The 14,102-nt window shown below is 51.7% G+C and overlaps 1 protein-coding gene across 2 annotated transcripts in view; it reads left to right on the forward strand.

Moving 5' to 3' along the window:
• Window positions 1-14,102, forward strand: part of DNAH10 (dynein axonemal heavy chain 10) — a 2,445,728-nt gene that overhangs the window by 1,312,058 nt on the left and 1,119,568 nt on the right. The window lies entirely within an intron of this gene.

The raw sequence follows: 14,102 nt of genomic DNA on the forward strand, positions 1-14,102 counted from the left end.
CTAATTGTAAATTATATTGTGTTAGACCCAGAACTGATGTGATATACACTTTAAAGAAGCCTCCACACACACAATTTAAAAATGTGGATTTCATGATTCTTTGTGCTTTTAAAGACGTTTTAACAATTCACCTTTTGGCATCAATATTGTTAAGTTACTTATCCTACAGAACAGATATTTCTTTCTCTGAAATTCTGAAACTAATTATATTTTTTTCTTTGATGTTTCAAATATTTCGGAGGTCTTTAAGTGTTTTTGAGGAACCATATAAAAATAAGAGACGTCAATGGAAAGAATCTAACCATAACATTTATTGGAAAGCTTTCACTGCCTTGAAACTTCTTTCATTTTCTAAGGGAGCTGATGTTGAGACGTAATTGAGAAAATGTGACTCACTAATCAGCTAGATCAGGCAAGAGTATCGGAGGCAGACTGCTTTATGGGAGAATACAGATCACTGCTACTAAAATGTCAGTAATTGTGGGAAAGCCAGTCACATGTCTGTTAGACATGCAGCTGAATATTGGCTTTTTAATGACACTATCCCATTGAATTTATAGTTTCACAGCTTCTGTTGGCCACCCTGCCTCTGTGGATTCTGAAATGGCAAATAGTTTTGTGAAGTCTTGAGCATGTTTGTCCAGCACAGATCCATTCAACTAAGGCCATCCCAGATTTTCAGACAAATGAATGATTACATATGCGATATATAGTCAGATGTATATTAACTGCAATAACAATCTCAAGTGGATATTTTGAATATCTGCTCTGGTCCTTATTGGTCAACATTTGACACACTTGGTCTTAAATCTGATGAATTTACTTAGTTACCCAGAAAAAAATAATAAAATGGGGTATTCTGTTTGTGTTTGCATTTTGACCTCCTCTTATAGGGGTCAAATATCCATATGGGCGGTGGCTGACAAGTGCTACGCCACCTGCATTTTATTGACTCTACTGTCTTGAGAATTCATGTTGGAGAAATTGTGAATTGAACATGAAGTTCTATGCAATTTGTTTGCCTAGGTCTGTGCTGCCTTTCCCTCATACATTCTCATTTTCAGTTGATGTCTAATTTACTTATAATGTTGAGAATAGTGGACAGCCAGGACTTAAGAGTAAGATAAAGTTAACTACACAGGTGCTTGATTATTCTAGACTGTATGCTTTTTCAGATTGTAAATGTCACTGCTTTGATGCCTCAGACAATTTCAGAAAACACATGATCATTGACTTCTTTTTCACAGAGGGAGCTGGGGTGAGAGCGCGTACACCGATGAATTGGGGCTCGCTGTGTGAGAGCGTACATGCTTTCAGCAGTATCAGAGATTTTTAATCAGTTTCTAGTCTCACACTTGGTAGCAGCATACCAATAACAGAAAAGAGTATACAGACTGAGAGTAACAACGTCATCAGGAAAGTAACTTTATCTGTCATGCTTGGCAGGAAAGTCCTTGGGGCAGCCAGGCAGGCCAGCACACAAGGACCTTCGGGAGCAGCAGCTGGGTCCCGCGGCGGTTCACCCTGGCAGAGTGTCCCCTCAAAGTCGGGCACACGCACAACAGTTTCATGGGGTCTCAGCCCCTATATTTATACCACTTTTCCTCTTTGTTCTGTAGAGCACAGGGCTTGAGGAACCTGCAAAAATGGGTTTCGGGGGGAATTGGAGCACTTTGTTTACAAGGCGGTGGGGGGTGTAGAAGGAGAGCCGTCTGTTGAGGTAGGCTGGGCCGAGCTTGTGGAGTGCCTTGTGTGCGTGGATGAGGAGCTTGAAGGATATCCTCTTCTTGACGGGGAGCCAGTGTAGGTTTCTCAGGTGGGGGGTGATGTGGCTGTGTCGTGGTACATCAAGGATCCGATGTGCCGAGGCGTTTTGGATGCATTGTAGTCGATTGATGAGCTTGGTGGGGGCTCCTGTGTAGAGGGTGTTTTTGTAGTCGAGTCTGCTGCTGACGAGGGCCTGGGTGACTGTCTTTCTTGTATCTGTCAGGATCCATCTGTAGATCTTACGGAGCATGCGGAGGGTGTTGAAGCAGGAGGAGGAGATGGCGTTGACTTGCTTGGTCATTAAGAGTGTTGTGTCGAGGATGAGTCCCAGGTTGCGTGCGTGGTCGGAGGGGGTCGGGGCTGCCCCCAGTGCTGTGGTCAATGTTCACTGTTGCCTTTTAGGGATGGGTGGGTGGAACTCACGGAGTTGCACTACACAGAATTCTGCAGAGTTGCATAAAAACTCCATGGAATTCCGCAGAGTTCCGTGGGTGGAGTTGCTCCACTCACCCACCCCTGCTTTAAATAGAGACTAGCTGTGACTAATGACCGTAATGTTGGTGTGCTTGGGAGGCATTTGGGGGACAGTTTCCAGGTGGGCAGTGTGCCCCCTTGCTTCTGTCCGGTGTAAAGGTGGAAGGGGTACTGTGCAGACCACTGGGCATCTGCCTTGGGCAGCAGCTATTATTCAATGGTTATGGGGCAGCAGCTGCTTGATTTGTGTGCTCAGTGATCTGCACTGTATTTTTCTTGTTTTTGGACTGGACGGAGGTGGGCGTGCGCGATGCTGTTTGGCGGTTCTTTTTTGAATGATTCCCAAACCCCAAAGCCGACAGTTGGAAGGGGTGTGGAAGGGGGAAAGTAGAAGGCAGCAGGACAGTCCCAGCTCTCGGGAGGGATTTGGCAAGCTCACAAATGTCTGCTGGGGCCCCAGGTGAAGCATCAGGAGCAACAAGCAAGACTGGCAAAAGCGCGAGGTGCTTAGCCCCTAGCAGTCCTCCATTTGTTTGTGTGCCCAACGCAATATGAAGGCTGCCTTACTACTACATTTAATCTCACTACCTACATGTCATCTGCCTCGCCTCAGTTGATTGGCCCGGCACTGGATGCACTGCCGCCGATGGCCCGGCTGCAGCAGATACTTGATTACCGGAATGCAGAGCGCATGTTCCAAGCCCCTCCCTGGCTCCTTCTGCTGCTACCAACCCACAGAATGTAGTTTTGTTTCTCTAGGAGCAGAAAGCCCTGGAGAGAAATATTGTGGTTCTAATGCTGGCAGGTCCGAGAGGGCAGTACTGGGGCTTAGTGGTGGGTGCTCGCCGGTAAACTCTGCTACGCGGCATAGCCATAGTTTTGTCAAACCCCGCTCTCCAAGCAGTGTCAAAAGCTCAGTGAACTTTGCTTTCGGAGCAGTGTTTGCCGCCCACGGTTACTTTTGGGCCAATACCAACACACTCTGTAAGATTTGTTGTGCAAGGGCAGCCGATGGTCTCGGAGGAGGCTTGCACCATACTTTCTCAAGCAATTGCTGATTGGCGAGATGCAGCAAAGTTCACCATTAGACGTGGGCTTTATACAACCAGCTTGTTAGGCAGAGCGATTTCATTGTCAGTGGCACTGGGACACCACGCCTGGTGGAGAACCACTGGCTTCTCGAGGGATGTCCAAGTTTGAAAATAAACATTCCCTTTGATGGCTCTCACCTCTTCACTGAAAATGCAGACTCAGCAGTGGCGACAGCCTCTAAACCCACATAGGTTGCCTTTATATGGGCACCCAGTGGGGGACAGGATTGGCCATCACATGCCTCACTGGAATTCTTCAACTTCAGATTATTGGTTTGTGCAAATTGTCTAGAGGGGCTACTCAATCCCCTTTCTGGAAACCCCTCAACCATGCCACCCACTTACGACAAGCTGATGGAGGGCCATCTCCCCTTGGTCCATCATTAAGTGTTGGCTTTTTTGACCAAAGGAGCCATCTAGATGGTGACATCATCAGAAGTAGACTGTGGTTGCTACTCCTGCTACTCAAAAAGGACAGATGCCTTTGTCCTATCCCAGACTTGTGCCTTCTCAAATTCTTCCTGAAAAAGTAGAAGTTCAAAATGCTCACCCTAGCACAGTTCCTGTCTGCCCTGGAGACTGGATGGGCATTGGACTTACTGGACGCATATTTCCACATCCCTGTCCTGCCGGCTCAGTCATTACCTGCAGTTCACAGTGGGCCAGGAGCACTTTTAGTTTTCCATGCTTCCCTTTGTCTTCAAGAGCTCCCCGCAGGTGTTTACAAAAGTGGTTGCAGCACATCTGTGGAGATCAGGAGTTCCAGTTTCCCCCTACCTCGATGATTGGCTGTCTCACCCCAGGCAGTCGTCTCACACATTCAGACTATGGCGGAATCATGTATTCGCTGGAGTTCAATATCAACATGCCAAAGTTACACCTGTTTCCCTCTCAGATGCTCCCTTTCATCAGAACCGTTTTGGACACAGAGGTTTTTTGGACCTATCCTTCCGAATGGCTGGTCAAGCATATATAGGCTATTATTCAGATTTTTTGCTCTCTCTCCTAGGTTTTACTGAGAAAAACCCTGAGCCTGTTGATCCTCATGGACTCATGCATCCTTCTTGTGACACATGCCCAGTGGCACATGAGTACTCTGTAGTGGAACCCGAAGTGCCAGTGAGCACAGCATCAAGGGAATCTCTCTGACCTGGAGGGTGCTGCAAAAGAACTGTAGTGATGGCTGACGAACCACGATCAGGTCAGTGGAAGAACCCATTCCAGAACCAGAACTGATTGTAGTGACAGATGTTACGCAACAAAAAGGGGGACCCCCCTCTGAAAGATACGTGTAAGGTCATGGAGGAGAGGGGAAATACAGCTCATAAGAAACGAGACTCCCTCTAGACCTATATTTCTTTTGTTTGATTCAGCATAAATTCAAAAGTGGGCTAACTATAGATTTTCAACAAAAACATAATACAAAGAACATCAGTATTTCTATCTATTTAACTATATCTTTTATTTTATTTCTTTTATCAAAATTGTTTTTGATGCCCCAGGAAGCAGGTTACCTGGACCAGGGAAATCCGGTGCATAGGGGTGAAGTAACGTCAGAACCTGTCGTAGACAACAAAGGGAGACTTCCAAGAAGATGCCTGCCTCTGGAGAAGATTGTAAAGGAGTCCGGTGGAATCCAAGGGAGGATTCTTGATGTGAAAAACCTGCAAGCAGAGGGGACTGAGTCTATGCCGATCGGAGGTGACCAGGAGGCATGGAAGCACAGTGCCTGATGATGTTGAGCGGTTTAGAAGAGACGACGGTGACCTTTTGGCTACAGCAGTGAGGACCAGGCGACACTGAGGAAGACCAGGAGCCATGCACAAGCTGTCCCACGTCAGATGTCAGTGTCTAGGTGGTCGGTGTCCAGCGTGAGCACCAACAAGCCTTGGCAGCTGCAACTGGGGTGCAAACCAAAGAGGAGCAAACGTTGGGACCAGCAAGGTCCAAGGGATTCACCAAGTACAGGAGAGTAAGAGCAGGCGTCGGCAGGCTGGGGAGCCCACTGAAGCAAAGAAAGACCCTTGAGAGGACCCACCGCCAGAGGCACAGGAGTCGCAAGAGGACCTCAAGCATCTCATCAGAGTTGGAGGCCCACGATGCAGCAGATGCAGGGAGAACTCTGTTCTTCAGTAATTGAGGTGCTGCAGGCTGGAGCTTCTTGTAGCCCGAAGATCTCTTTGGTGCACAGTCAAGAAGCTTTAGCAACAGCAAGTCTACGTGGTGCACAGGGGTTCAGTCCCAGTAGCCCCAATGGAGGATACTGCCCTTCAAATTGTAGGGAAGACTTGTTTGTATTTTTGAACATGAAAAATTGGTGGTGGTGACAGAGCTAATGGGATATTTCATTGACTCATTTTTGGCCCTTAGTAAGTATGGGCTAGATGAGTACACTGTCTTGTGGTGAAGGAGATGGGCACTGTATGACTGGCACATATTGTGGTATTTCAACATATGGTCAAAGTGAATACAATTTAGTTACACTGTATATATAGTGTTGCGGTCCATTCAACATAACTTTGTGTAAAGATAAAATAATGTTGTGGGCTGTACTCTTACTGTACCTCCTATACCCTTTCAGGTTTTTTCCCCCGGTTTGAGCGGCTTTTGTCTGATATCTGGCAGGTCCTGAGGAAGGTGGTGTCATATTACACTACAAGCCACCAAAACGCGTCGACCAATGCTTTTCAGATCCTGCTATATGCAGTAGGTCTACTTGGTCGCTAAGACTGTTATGCCATCTATTGTCTTGTACTTTCCAGACATATGAAATGATGAGTGTGGTGTGAAGGGAATGTAAGAGGTGTGCATTAATGAGAGGTTGCTGATAGGGTGTTTTTTGTCTCTCTACCTGGGGTTATTTATTTATTCATTGTTCCTTTCTGATTCAATATTGATGTATGATTATATGAATCCTTGATAACAATTATGTGTACAGATTGATGAAAGTACCTTTTATGTGTTAAGTATTTATCAAGCAATGATAAAAACAATTTTGATAAAAGAAATAAAATCAAAAATATAGTTTATTAGATGAAAATACTGAGGTTCTTTGTATTATGATTTTGTTGAAAATCTATAGTTAGCCCACTTTTGAATTTGTGCTGAATCAAACAAAAGAAATATAGGTCTAGAGGGAGTCTCTTTTCTTGTTGTGTAGTTACAGATGTGTCACTCCTGGGCTGTGGCGGCCATCTGGGAGAAGTGGAGATCAGAGGACTTTGATTTCTGGTGGAGTGCCGGCTTCACATTAACCTGCTGGAGCTTCTGGCGATTCAGTTGCGATTGAAAACGTTTCTTCCTTTGATCAAGCAGGGGCTCACGGAAAACACCACTACCAGGTAGTACTGCAACAAATAGGGCAAGTGGGGTCATGGACCCTTTGTCAAGTAGCCCTGCATCGATGGACATGGCATTTCCCTGGTGGTTCAACACCTGGCAGACTCTCTGATTACCAGGGTAGACAAACTGAGGCATTGATACCTAGCAGATCCCGAATCGCATCTCCATCCCGAGGTGGTGCAAAGTCTCTTTCATGAGTAGGAAGAGCCTTGGTTAGATCTATTCACCACTACCGAGAATGTGCAATGTCAGCAGTTTTGCACGCTGGGGTTTCCAAGGTGGTTCTCACTCAGAGATTCTTTTTGTCTCAAATGGGACTCTGACCTCCTTTCCCCTGATACCACTCCTGCCCAGAGTTCTCCAGAAGATCAGAAATGACTAGGCCCAAGCATTCTTGTGGCCCTGGTTTGGGCACAGAGAGTATGGAATCCAGAGCTTCTGAGCAGGAGCATCAGTTCTCCGTTTAGGTTGCCACTACGGGAGGATCTTCTGTCACATCAGAAGGGCAGGGGGCTGGTCCCAAACGTGCGCACACTCCGCCTTCGTGCTTGGAGATTGAGCGGCAACAGTCGACAGCTTTCAACCATCTTGGCAGCCAGGTGCCCCTTTACAACAACCTATGCATGCCTTTGGGACAAGTTTCTGGCATTGTGTGCATCCAAGGATATCGATCCTCTTTCTGCGCCCTTATCTCAAGTTCTCTTATTTGTTCTTTCTCTGGCCCAGAGAGAGGTTGCCTATCTGCCATTTCCGCATTCTTGTGGTTGTCTGACCAACCTTCCTTGTTCAGGTCACCTGCTGTGACTAGATTACTCAAAGGCATTCAACACCTGTTTACTCCCAGGCCCTTCTTCGTGCCCCAATTGGATCTTCATTTGGGGCTCACTTTTCTCATGTGATCGATGTTCGCGCTGCTACACAACTGTTCACTTCATCTGCTTACCATCAAGATGGCTTTTCTGGTGGCCGTACATCGGCCAGGAGTAGAGTGAACTGCAGTCACTTTGTGTGCACCCTCATTACACCACCTTTCACCCAGACAAACTGGTTATGTGGACCTGTGCTTCATTTCTCCCAAAGATTGGGACCCCTTTTCATGGAGGTCAAACCATCACATCTGAAAGAGACACATTAGTATTAGATTCCTTACCTTAGAATATCCCCAGGCGTCAGACTGGATCCGGAAATTTTTGCGTAGCAGTACCCTTGCGCGTCGGTAGGCGTCGTCTGCGGCTCCGCGTCCGTCGTCGGCGTCGTGGGCGCCGTGATGACGTCGTCGGAGTACTTAGACGCCGCCTCCGCGTGCTGACGTCAGTTCTTCTTTTTTCCGCGCCAGCAAGCGCAGATCTGGAAAAAGCAGTAATCCTAGTCATTTCTGACTAACCTTTTTGATTGCTTTTCGAAGTCTCTCGACTCCTAACGGTGCCATAGGGATGCCCGGGTTCAAGCACTGTGACGATTGCGACCGTCTGATGTCGGTCACGGATCCTCACCACGTCTGTTTGTCCTGTTTGGGCGTCGACCACGACGACAAGGCCTGCTCCGACTGCCGGGCCTTCTCCTCGAAAGCCAGGCGGGAGCGGTCCCGTAGGCGCCTCGAGCTCCGGCAGTCGGTCCCGCGCCGTGAGAGGTCCCGATCCCATGGGAGGTCGAGGGACAGGTCGTGGGCTCGGAGCCACCACAGCTCCGAGAGTAGGCCGCACTCCTCCGGGTCGAAGTCGTCGTCAGGTAAGAGGCACAAGAAGTCCAAGCGGCGTCATCGCTCCTCGGACTCCCCCCGACTGTTGCACGATGCGGCCGGGGGTTCAGGTGACACCACCCACGCGGCTCCGTCGGAGTCACGGGCACCGCGTGCAGCTCCACACCCTCCGGTCCCTGGGCTGAACGCGTCGCCGGAGGAGATCGAGCGCTTCCTCATGGCCATGAGGAAACTCTCTCCTCCGACGGGCTACGCGGTGCCTCCGGTACCAGCTGACCCGTCTGGGGCCCCTAGCGGGTCGGCGGCTCCAGCCCCGACGCCGTCGGGTGCTTCGGCCCCGATGCCGCCGACGCCTTCGGGTCCGGCGCCGCAGGTCCCCTCTATCCCGACGACGCCGGCGCCTTCGGGCACAGTGCCGAGGGGTCCAGTTGTTCCGACGCCGCCGGCGCCTTCGGGCTGGTCCTCCTTCGGGATCTGGTTCGTCGCCGGTGGATCTGACGACATCCCCAGCGTCGGACCCTCAGGTGTCCCCTCCGGCGCCGTCCTCGGGCGGCGCCGGCCCCGGTCCTACCTCCATTCCTGTTCAGCCGTCGGGACGGCCCCGCTGGGCGCCGCTCCAGACGTCGTTTGGTGAATTTCACTTTTATGAACAGGCCCCATTGGTTGAGAACCCTGAATTTCAGGAGATGGGTGAGGAAGAGGACTGGGAGGGGTCTGAGGACCCTCTGACCAGGGAGTGTCAGTCTCATGAGGACTGGACAGGAGACCTTGGGGAGGCCAGTGGCCTGGACACCTCTCCAGACACTGGGTTTGTCTCCCCTCCTACCGTGGCTTCGGAGGAGGGGGCAACATATAGTGTGGTGCTGATGAGGGCTGCCAAGGCCTTGGGCCTTGAGCTCCCCGTCGCGGCCGTGAGGACTAACCTCCTCACTGAGGTCCTTAAACCGCAGTCAAGCTCGGCCGAGCCTCTGCTGCCCTTTAATGAGGCCTTGACCGACGTTCTTCTGGGCACTTGGTCCAAGCCCGCTACGGGTTCGCCCGTAGATAGGAACGTGGCCAGATGCCACCGCCCAGCCCCGGGCGACCCATGTTTCCTGTCCTCCCACCCTACCCCCGAGAGCCTGGTCATCCAGGCCGCCAATTCCCAGAACGCATTCCCGTCGGCCCCGCCGGACCGGGAATCCAAGAGGTATGACCAGTATGGGAAGAAGATCTTCTCATCCCTTAGTCTAGGCCTGCGGTCTTCCAACACCGCCTGCCTCTTGGGACGTTACACCCACTCTGTGTGGGATAAGGTCGCGGAAGTGCTGCCAGAGTGTCCGTTGGAGGTACGGGCCAAACTCGGCCAAGCCCTTGTGGAGGGCCGGGATGCAGCCAAGTATTCCATCAGGTGTGGGCTGGATACCACTGACTCGCTGGGTAGAGCGATGGCAACGACGGTGGCGGTCAGACGCCACGCCTGGCTGAGATCCGCCAACTTCTCGGCAGATGTCCAGAGCACGCTCATGGACATGCCGTTCGATGGCCGTCGCCTCTTCGGCGACAAGGCAGACCATGCGCTTGAGCGCTTTAAGGACTCCAGGGCTACGGCCAAGTCCTTGGGCCTCTCGGGCCAGCGCCAGCAATCGTCTGCCTTTCACTCCTTTCGTGGCCACGGAAGGGGTACGCCCACACGCGCCGCCAGCCACGCACCGCAGGGCAATACCCAACGCGGTGGCGGCCGTGGGAAACGCCGTCCGGGCGGTCGGGGGCAGCGGCGAGGTCAGTCCACACCTTCCCCCGCAGCATCCGCCTCAAAACCCTCCTAGTCCGTGCTTTCAGGCCCATGTGACGCCAGTGGGGGGCAGGGTTCGCCATCACCACCTCCACTGGCGCACTGTCACATCGGACAGGTGGATGCTGCAAATCGTCCGAAGGGGCTACTCCCTCCCCTTCGAGGCGACTCCTCCAGCCGTGCCACCGCAGAACCACCGTGTATAGGGGGATCATTTGCGACTTCTGCAGGAGGAAGTTACGGCCCCCTTGGCCAAGGGGGCCATCGAGTGCGTTCCTGGGCCAGAATTAGGGTGTGGTTGCTACTCCCACTACTTTCTGGTACCCAAGAAGGGCAAAGGGGGCCTACGCCCTATCTTGGACCTAAGGAACGTCAACGGCTTCCTCCGGAAGGAGAAGTTCAAGATGCTGACACTGGCTCAGGTCCTGGCTGCCCTGGACCCAGGAGACTGGATGGTAGCGTTGGACTTGCAGGACGCTTACTTTCATATCCCCGTCCTGCCTGCCCACCGGCGCTACCTGCGGTTCATGGTTGGCCACAAGCACTTTCAATTTACCGTGCTCCCCTTCGACCTTACCAGCGCCCCACGGGTGTTCACAAAGGTGATGGCGGTGGTCGCAGCTCATCTGCGCAGGTTAGGGGTTTCAGTCTTCCCCTACCTCGACGACTGGTTGTTGAAGGCGGGTTCGCCCCAGACAGTCGCCAGCCACCTCCAGACGACGGCAGACCTCCTGCACCAGCTGGGGTTCTCCATCAATGTGCCGAAGTCACATCTGTGCCCCTCTCAGAAGCTCCTCTTCATCGGAGCGGTTCTGGACTCGGCGCGGTTTCGGGTTTATCCGCCCGAACAGCGGGTCCGGGATATTCAGGCTCTGATTCCCATCTTTCAGCCGTTATCCCGGGTTTCGGTCAGGTTGACGGTGCGGCTCCTGGGGCTGATGGCCTCCTGCATCCTACTGGTGCATCACGCCAGGTGGCGGATGCGGGCTCTGCAGTGGGACCTGAAGTTTCAGTGGGCCCAGCATCAGGGCAACCTGTCCGACCACGTCCTGATCTCGGAGGGCACTGCGAGACAGCTGCAGTGGTGGCTTACGGACTGCGATTGGGTCAGCGGCAGATCCCTCTCCCTTCCCCAACCGGAGCACGTAGTTGTGACGGACGCGTCCCTCCAGGGCTGGGGAGGCCACATGGGAGAGGCGGAGATCAGAGGCCTCTGTCCTCCGGCGGAGACCCGGCTCCACATCAACCTGTTGGAGCTCAGGGCGATTCGTCTAGCACTGAAGGCATTCCTCCCCTCTGTTCGGGGGAGTGTAGTGCAGGTGTTCACGGACAACACCACCGCCATGTGGTACTGGTATCTTTCAGCGATGGGGAGAGCCTTGGTTAGATCTATTCGCCACCGAAGAGAACGCGCAATGTCATCAGTTCTGCGCTTTGGAATTTCCAAGGCGGCTCTCGCTCGGAGACGCTTTTCGTCGCGAGTGGAGTTGCGGTCTGTTGTATGCCTTTCCGCCTATACCACTTCTGCCCAGAGTGCTGAAGAAGATCAAGCGCGACCGGGCCCAAGTCATCCTTGTGGCTCCGGACTGGGCGAGAAGGTACTGGTATCCAGAGCTACTCAGTATGTCAGTCGATCCCCCGGTTCGTCTGCCTCTTCAGGAGGACCTTCTGTCGCAGCAGCAGGGGACGGTCCTCTACCCGAACCTGTCCAGTCTCCACCTCCATGCTTGGAGATTGAGCGGCGACAGTTGAGGCCATTTGACTTGCCTCCTGAAGTTTGTAACATCATTCTGGCAGCCAGGCGTCCCTCCACAAAGTCGGTATACGCCTGCAGGTGGAACAGATTTGTGGCATGGTGCACAGCAAAGGCTGTGGATCCCCTCAATGCCCCTCTTTCTGAGGTCCTTCTCTTCCTTCTTTCTCTTGCCCAGCAGGGCTCTGCTCTGGGCACTATCAAGGGCTACCTTTCTGCCCTTTCAGCCTTTCTCAGGCTGCCTGATAAACCTTCTTTGTTCAAGTCCCCTATTGTTAACAGATTTCTTAAGGGCATCACACACACGTTTGCTCCTGTTCCGTTTGTGATGCCTCAGTGGGACTTGAACCTGGTTCTTACATTTCTGATGTGCGCTCCCTTTGAGCCACTTCACAACTGTCCTCTTTGTCTTCTGACTTTGAAGACTGCTTTCCTGGTTGCCATCACCTCTGCCAGGAGAGTGAGTGAGCTCCAGGCCCTTTCTTGTACTCCACCTTTCCTTTCTGTCCATCCGGACAAAGTGGTGCTGCGTACCAAACCTTCTTTCCTGCCCAAGGTTGTCACGGCCTTCCACATCGGGCAGTCTATCACCTTGCCAACCTTCTTCCCGCCACCGCATCCCTCTGGACCCAAAACGTGCGCTCTCTTTACTTGGATCGCACACGCCAGTTCCGGGTGGATGACCAACTCTTTGTTGGTTACGTGGGCGCGAAGAAGGGGAAAGCGGTGCATAAGAGGACCATCTCTCAGTGGATCATCCTGTGTATCCAGGCATGCTACTCCTTGGCTAGGAAGGAGCCTCCTGCTGGATTGCGGGCTCATTCTACCCGAGCCACGGCGACTACCACTGCCCTGGGCAGGGGAGTGCCCTTACAAGACATCTGTCAGGCAGCTACGTGGGCATCGCTGCACACGTTTGCAAGACACTACTGCCTGGACAGCCAAGTCCGGAGGGATGGCTTCTTTGGCCGTTCCGTCCTCCGGGACTTTCTGGTGTGATTATTGGTTCGCAGACCCACCACCGGGGTTGGTATTGCTGGGGTATCTATTCTAAGGTAAGGAATCTAATACTAACGTGTCTCTTTCAGATGCACAAGTTACTACTTGTGTAACGATATATCTGTAAGAGACATTAGTTAGTATTAGATTCCTTACCGACCCACCCATCCTCCCCGTTCTGCGAACCAATATCTAGGGTTAGGGTTGTCCTCTTTCAGGGCCCTAGTTTCAATGGCACCAGTGTTGGTTTTTAACATGGCTCTGCGTTTCTGGCGCGGAAAAGCTGTGTCTAAGAACTGACGTCAGCACGCGGAGGCGGCGTCTAAGTACTCCGACGACGTCATCACGGCGCCCACGATGCCGACGACGGACGCGGAGCCGCAGACGACGCCTACCGACGCGCAAGGGTACTGCTACGCAAACATTTCCGGATCCAGTCTGACGCCTGGGGATATTCTAAGGTAAGGAATCTAATACTAACTAATGTCTCTTACAGATATATCGTTACACAAGTAGTAACTTGTGCTTCACCTACCTTCTTTGCTCTGCCTCATCCTTCTAAAGAAGTGGAGAGAATCTGTTGTCTCGACCTAAAAAGAATGTTGTTGTTTTATCTAGATTGCAAGAAAAGAGTTCAGGGTGGATGGTCAACTCTTTGTGGGGTATGTTGGTGCTAAGAAAGGAAAGGCTGTGCACAAGACCACCATCTTGTGATATCTGCCACGCATTGGCCAAAAAGCAACCACCTGAGGGCTTGCGGGCTAATTCTACTAGAGCCAAGGTTGCAACCGCTGCGTTAACTCGCAGAGTCCCTGTCCTAGACATCTGTCAGGCAGCAACGTGGGCATATTTACGCATGTTCACCAAACTCTACTGCCTGGATGGTCAGTTATGTCGTAATGGGCAATTTGCCCGTTCAGTCCTGCAGTACTATATGATTTGATCTTTGTCGCAGACCCACCTTAGGTTTCTATTCCAAGATAAGGATTCTGCAATTAGAAGCCTCTATTAACAAGTGACTTACCTTCGGTATTGCCTTATTTGGTAAGGACTCTATCTAGCTGCAGATATCTTACTGACCCTCCCATCCTTCCCTCTGCAACTGAGGCCCAGAGTTACCTTTCTAAAGGCTTTTACAGTACACACCAGTGTGTCAGCATTATTTGTGGGACTGCGCTTCTGGCTTGGAAAGTTGTGAAAAGG

This window comes from Lissotriton helveticus, chromosome 11 (genome assembly GCF_964261635.1).
Source record: "Lissotriton helveticus chromosome 11, aLisHel1.1, whole genome shotgun sequence".
NCBI classification, from domain to species: Eukaryota; Metazoa; Chordata; class Amphibia; order Caudata; family Salamandridae; genus Lissotriton; species Lissotriton helveticus.